The sequence below is a fragment of the Rhinopithecus bieti genome, unplaced genomic scaffold (genome assembly GCF_001698545.2).
Source record: "Rhinopithecus bieti isolate Rb0 unplaced genomic scaffold, ASM169854v2 scaffold_2294, whole genome shotgun sequence".
NCBI classification, from domain to species: domain Eukaryota; kingdom Metazoa; phylum Chordata; class Mammalia; order Primates; family Cercopithecidae; genus Rhinopithecus; species Rhinopithecus bieti.
Genome location: NW_016803705.1, coordinates 335,995 through 343,390, shown reverse-complemented (window position 1 = coordinate 343,390; position 7,396 = coordinate 335,995).

The window sequence follows — 7,396 nt, the reverse complement described above, 5'->3', positions numbered from 1 at the left end:
CGCTCACGGCTTCCTCTCTCTTGAAACGTCCTTCTACCCCTTAACATTTGCCAATATTCTTTTTCAAGACACTGTGAGGATTCATCTCCAAGGATCGACTTCCTATTTCACTTCAACCTACGGTGACCATTCTCTTCACCTCCTTTGTACTCTTGCCTTTAACATTTCTCAGTTTCTAAGCATTTCTGGAATGCTTGGCTTTTCCTTACCATGTGATTAGGGCTATGTTGTCTTTGACAACATATTTTTCAAATTCTTCGCAGTTAAGCATGAGTTTTTTAAAATTTCCAAAATTTTAGGGGAGGATGTGTGGTCCTAGTGTGTGTGAGCCACCACACAAATTCAACAGCACCCTGAATGGTCTCCACTGCCCTCTTCGTCAAGACAGGTCCATTGATCATGTGCTTGGACATTGTGGCAAAGTAAAATCACCTTAAACATTTCTAAACCCTCCATTTCTGTATTTAACATGGGCCAATAACATTTCTGTAGCCCATTTTAGGACAACTCATTCCCCTTCCTACATCCATCCCACTCTTAGACCCAAGACAGAGAGAAAATGATGGTAATCAGATGAAAAATAAAATCCTTTTCCCCCGATTGCCTTCATTCCATTTGATTTTGACAAGATTCCTCTCTGTGACATAATACCCACCAGAAGAGCCTGAGGCTTCATGGATGAGGAAGTAATAAATAGCATCTTCTAATGGAGAAGGAGTTTGAAGGACATGAAAGGAACGTTAAGATTAAGGGAAATAACTCCTGACAGCATAATATTCTAAAGGAATAGGCAGATCTGCATTTGCCCTTTGAATAATTGAGTCTACAGCTATCAAATGAATAAACTAACTTCCACTCCATTTCCCTTGGCAAAAACAGAGCTCTTCATCTGCAATTCCAATATTAATAAAAGATTGCCATTTTTGAGGCCGGGCACAGTGGTTCACGCCTGTAATCCCAGCATTTTGGGAGGTCGAGGCGGGCAGATAACCTGAGGTCAGGAGTTCGAGACCAGCCTGACCAACATGGAGAAACCCTGTCTCTACTAAAAACACAAAATTAGCCGGTCGTGGTGGTGCATGCTCGTAATCCCAGCTACTTGGAAGGCTGAGATAGGAGAATTGCTTGAACCCAGGAAGGCAGAGGTTGCGATGAGCCGAGATCACGTCATTGCACTCCACCCTGGGCAACAAGAGCAAAACTCCATCTCAAAAAGAAAAAAAAGATTGCCATTGCCATGTTTAGAAAGCTTGTCAACTCTCTATTAGATGTCACTCAAGCACCATGGTCGGTGCTAGGAATTAGGAGGTAAATAAAACACAGTCCCTGCCCTCACGGAGCTGATATGCAACTCGGGGAGGCAGGGGTAAGCCCACAAGGGAGACAAATAAGAAACCTTGAGAACATAGGAGTAAAAGTTGAGTAGAGGGGGGAGGTGGGGAAGGAACATATGCCCTCCCAGCAAAGATGCCCACTGGGCAGAGGTGGGCAGAGGCTCCCCACACTCAAAGGACTGCCTAATCCCTGGTGTGACTGGGCACAGAAAGGCAGAAAGGACCCGGATGAGGCTGGACCAGCCAGCAGAAGCCAGACACGTGGGCCCTGTGGGCTAGAATCTGGGTCTTAGCGTTGGTTGAGAAAGCGATTGAGAATACTTAATGAGGGAAGTGATGGAATGAGATTGCATTTTTAGATGGATCTCTCTGTCATAGAGAGAATGTGCTGGTGGGGTCAGAGTGGGCTTAGCAGGACTAGTTAGGGGGCTCTTGCCTGGATCTGGGCCGAAGATGACACTGGCTCAGATGAGACAGTGGAATCTCTTGCTCTTTTCATCTTTGGGGGACCTGCCAAGAACCAAACTTATTAAATCCTTGTAGGGTTGAGCGGGCAGCATTCCCATTTATTCAGATGGAAACGCTGTTAGAGGGGGCCCTAGTCTAGGTATTTCTGCCCCCCATGGGGAGTGAAGAGAAACAGCTTCTTGGAGAGGCAGAGACTACAGGTCACATGGAGTCCAGGTGTGTGGGCTGCTGAAAGATTGTTACGGGACTGACTACTTCCCCTGTGGATGCACAGGAGGCCATTCCTAGCTCCTTCTGCCCCATCACTGATGTTATTTTCACCCAGCATATCTTAAAAAGGACAGACTTATAATAGGAAATTAAAGCTGGGCTTTGGCTTAGAACCTATGAACAACCCAGTTTCCCATCCAGCAAAACTCTACTGACTGGGAGCAGAGGGGAAGACTGGGTGAATTAGACTGAATTTTCAATTACAGCATGTTTTAAAAGAAACAATGTGATGACTTTCAAGGACAAAGGTGAACTAATTAGGAGTCATGTATGAAAAATGGTTTTCCTTTCTCTAACAGGCTAATAGGCAGCCTCAGTGTTATTACCCACGGGTGTGCTCCCATCGGCCGTGAGGCATATTGCTAATGACAAGAACAAGAAAACATTCATAATAAGGCAGTTATCACCTATTGAGTATTTACCATGTAGCAGGCACATTGTCAAGCATTTAGTTTGCATAATCAGATCCAATCCTAACAGACCCTCCATCAAAGGAGTTCTGTTATCATACCTGTTCTCCAGAATGCTAAGACTCAAAGAGGGTAAGTAACTCACTCAGCACCACACAGCCTATAAGTGAGGGAGTCAGAATGGGAGCCTGAGATTGTCCGACTTCCAAGTCTATAATCTACTTCTAGCAATGGAGAAGACATCAATGGTTTTGTGTGAATTGCTTATTTTGTAAATTAAAATGAGTTCATGGTCATCCCTCTGTGAACGTGACTCTCAGTTGCAAGTACTGGTGGCTCCAGGGAGTGTGTATGACCCTGGGTGTATCAAAGACATAGACCCTATTGGCGAAGGTCATGTATCTTCTATGTTCAACAGGAGAAAGGCTGAGAACTAATGGTCTGTTGAAGAGATAACAGACTGATCCCAGGGAAAAGATGTATGTGTGGGTCTGTCTTAGCCCAACCCTCTTGAATTTTTAACCTCCTTTCCCTTTTATTCCATGTCCTGGTGGCCTTCTTCAAGGTGCCTGCTTCGTGTCCCCAGGGCTTTCTGCAGCTGTATGGCTCTGTGGCTCCCTGGCTTCGGAAATGCCCTGCATGGATCATCTGAATCCTACGGACAGCCTCCCACTGTGGGGTCCCAGGCAGTGAGGCTTGCTGGGACCCAGGAAGCTCCTCATCTAAAATTAAACTGAGCAGCCCCTAACCTCAGCCCCTCTAATCTAGTCTCCCCAAAGACAGGCAGAGGAAATTTCTGAAGGTCAGGCCGACACTGTCGCTCACCTTGAGATGCCTCAGCAGTTCCCCTTATCTTTGGTTCATGGTTCAAATGATGCTTCTTGGACCTGCCCTCTTCTTACTTCTCCAGGCTTGGCTCTTTCTGTCACTCTACCCTCACTCTACCCTCAGCAGCTAGCAGTTCTCCAAATGCCCTCGTGTGCCCTTGCATGTCTTGCCTTTGTGCTGAAGCCGCCACCTGTAATGCAGTTTCTTCCCGCTCTTCCTCCTTAAGACTCGTGGTGGCACATGCCTGTAATCCCAGCACTTTGAAAGGCTGAGGTGGGTGGATCACCTGAAGTCAGGAGTTCAAGACCAGCCTGGCCAAATTGCTGAAACCCCGTCTCTACTAAAAATAAAAAAATTCGCAGGGCGTGGTGGTGGGTGCCTATAATCCCAGATATTCAGGAGACTGAGGCAAGATAATTGCTTGAACCTGGCAGATGGAGGTTGCAGTAAGCCGAGATCGCATCTACTGCATTCCCGCCTGGATCGAGTGAGACTCTGTCTCAAAAAAAAAAAAAAAAAGACTCAGATCTGGGGTTACCTTTTCTGGGGCACTTTTCCTGACTTCCCTTGCACCTCTGTCTGCATTCTGGCCTTCTCCCGCCTGTGGGCATATTTCTGTAATAAACGTTCTCACATTGTGTGACGGCGGCTGCATGTGTGTGTTTTCTGCTTGTTTCCTCTATTCTCACCAAGTGAATCACATGCTTACTGAAACCTGAGAATCGCTGGTCTAACTCTTTGCCCAGGAGGAAAAGGGGATGGGTTGGGTAGACAGCTTGCCAGTCTCTGCCAGTTTTGCTGATGTACCCAATCAGAAGTCACATCTTCGTCTGAAAACCTGCGCTTGTCCCTCTCACAGCTGCTTCATAGAGGTTAGGGGTATGAGCTCTGAATTTAGACATACGAGTCTCCACCCAGTTACCACCCATTACCTGTGTGGCTGTGGGTAAGCTGCTTGCCTTCTCTGAGCTTCAGTTTCTCATCTGTGGGGTGGAGATCAGTAGTAGTACAATTAAATGAGATAATTAATGTGAAGAAAATCCTTTCCGCACAGCTCTTGGCACAAAACAAATGCTCAGTACATGCCAGTTATGGGTGACGTGCATAAGACAAGGCTTTGATTAAGCACAGACATTTAATCTCAGCAAAGTCTCAATTCAATTACACATATACTAATTTAGGGCCTTTGTCTTTCAGGGTGTTTGCCAGATGCCGCAAAGAGAAAAAGACTCAATTCTTCCTAAAGAGTTGACAAAAGACTTGGGGGAATAACCCGATCAAACGACTCAAATTCATGGAATGGGACCCACTCCATAAAATAAGGACTATGAAGTTTCAAAGAGTGTTTGAGAGAAGGAAAAAAAAAAGCTCACATCCCGTTGAGTGATTAGGAAAGGCTTTATGAATTAGTTAGCATTTGAAAGGGCCTTGACGTGAGGATACAATTTCATGGGTCTTGCGGTAGAGAGGGCACTCCTGGCAGAAGAAAGAGCCTGATCCAAGGCACAGAGGTTCTTCAGAAGATGGCAAGTTTCCAGGTGACTTTTCATATAGGGGGAGCACTGGGACATAGCCTGGAAATATACATTGATGGCAGAATTTGTGTTTAATCCATGAGGTAAATGGGAAGCCATTGGATGCCATTACTTACCCCACTAATGTCAGTATATCTCATGCTTTGAACGTGCCATTATACAGGTGGGAAAGATGGTAGAGAAGCCCTCTAGTGCTTTTCTGACCACCTGTAGTAGATGCTATTAGTGTCCCACCCAGGTGTCTTGATGGGGCTGCCGCACTCATCCCCCAGCACCTGCTAGTTTAGATGCGAACAGTGCAGAGTGGCCCCCTTCTCCAAGAATTGCCTTTGACCAACCCAACAGGAGCTGCCTGAGCCAGAAGGTGAATGCCTCCCTTCAAGGGGTATCTCACTGCCAATGACTCATAGTAATGGGGTACAAAAGGCCAGCTCCCTTGCCTCAAGGCAGGACCCACTCCGTGTGCAACTCACACTTCAGAGCTGCCCATGGAGTCAGGCTGAACAAGACCATAACTGATGCTACATCCTTGTTTAGCACATTCCCCTGCCCCGTCCAGCTTCCCTCACAGCCCTTTGCTCCAGACCCAAGACACCAGCCTCTCTCAAGGAGAGTTTTTCCTCTTTTGTCCCTGAATTCTTTCTTTCTCTTGTTTGCTTGTGACTGTAGGCCCAAGATACAGCTTCTTTCCTCTTCTCTGGGATTTAACCAGCACGAGATTGTTGAAAATGTCGGTGACCTTGGATGATGGACACCAGGACCAACAGATTCTAAAGTGATTGGAGTACTGTGGTGAAAAGTGAGGTAAATAGAGCATGGCTCAGTCATGGCTCCTGGTCCCTGGGGAGTGTAATACCAGAAAAAATCAGAGCACAGTGGCTCATGCTTATAATCCTAGCACTATGAGAGGCTGAGGTAGGACTGTTTGAGGCCAGGAGTTCGAGACCAACCTAGGCAACATAGTGAGAACTCAGCCTCCACAAAAGAAATAAAAAATAAAAAGTTATCTAGACATGGTGGTGCACACCTGGGGTGTTAGCTACTTGGGAGGCTAAGGTGGGAGGAAGGCTTGAGCCTAGAAGTTCAAGGCTGCAGTGACCTATGACTGTGCCCCTGTATTCTAGCCTCAGTGACAGCAAGACCTTGTCTCTAAAAAAGTTTTTAAATAAAATACAATAAAACTAAGAAAAAAAAAAAAAACCAGGGAAACAGATTTTTTAAAATCGTTTCTGTATCTTTTTGACATTAAGTGTCCAATATTCAACCAGTTACAAAATAACAATGATAATATGGGGGTCAATAGGGCTCTTCCTTCTGGGAACACAGCAGGTTTGCCCTTTCTTCCTTTTTGAAGTTAAGTGTGGCCACATGACTTGTTTTGGCCAATGAAACGTGAGTAGAAGCAACCTTTACCTGTCCTGGGGAGAAGCTTTAAGAGCCAGCGTGGCTTTTTCTAGATTCTGTTTTCCTCTGTTGTGGTGGCCAGCAACATTAGAGATGGCAGCTGCTCCATCAACCTGGATTCCTGAATATGTAATAGGAGCAAAAATAAAAATTGTATTGTTTTAAGCCACAAAGATTTTAGGGCTATTTGTTATTGCAGTATACAAATAATTTTTTAAAATTACAATATGCTGAATGTATGCCAGGCACTGTTCTAAATGCTTTCGATTTGCTAATTCATTTAATCCTCATGTCAACCTATGAGGTAGACACTATCATTATCCCATTTTACAGATGATAATATGGTGAGGGGGGCAAAGAGGTTAAGTGTCTTGTCCAAGGTTGTGTAACTAGGAAGTGGCAGCCCCAAAATTCAAACTCAGGCAGCCTAGTTTTCATTCATTATGTCTATCACAGAAAAGTGATATCTTGTAATTCAAAAGTGCAGGTATTACCTGCTTCAGGCACAGCTGGTTCCAGGTGTTCAAAAATGTATCAGTTGGAATCACTCTCTATGTTCTGCTTTTCTCTGTGTTGGCTTCATCCTCACATGCTTTTCCAATGAAGAGGTCTCCACATCTCCAGGTTTATTTGCAGTGGCAACTACAGGGGAGATAAATTTTCTTCCCCAATAATTCTGGCAAAACGTCTTTCTTTTTCTGTTTGAGACGGAGTCTCTCTCTGTCACCTAGGCTAGAGTGCAGTGATACAGTCTTGGCTCAATGCAACCTCTGCCTTCCAGATTCAAGCGATTCTCCTGCTTCAGTCTCCCAAGTAGCTGGTATTACAGGTGCCCGCCACCATGCCTGGCCAATTTTTGTATTTTTAGTAGAGATGGGATTTCACACATTGGCCAGACTGGTCTTGAACTCCTGACCTCAAGTGATATAACTGCTATGGCCTCCCAAAGTGCTGGGATTACAGGTGTGAGCCTCTGCGCCCGGCCAAATTCTGGCAAAAGGTCTTTAGGGAACCATCTTTCTTCCGCTGTCAGTCCCCATCATTTTGTGGGCTTCACCTGAAGAAGTGCAGTGAATGCTGAGCCAAGGACAGCAAGCGTCTCCTGTGTATGTGTGTGATCAAGGCCATTAATAACTGAGAGCTTCTG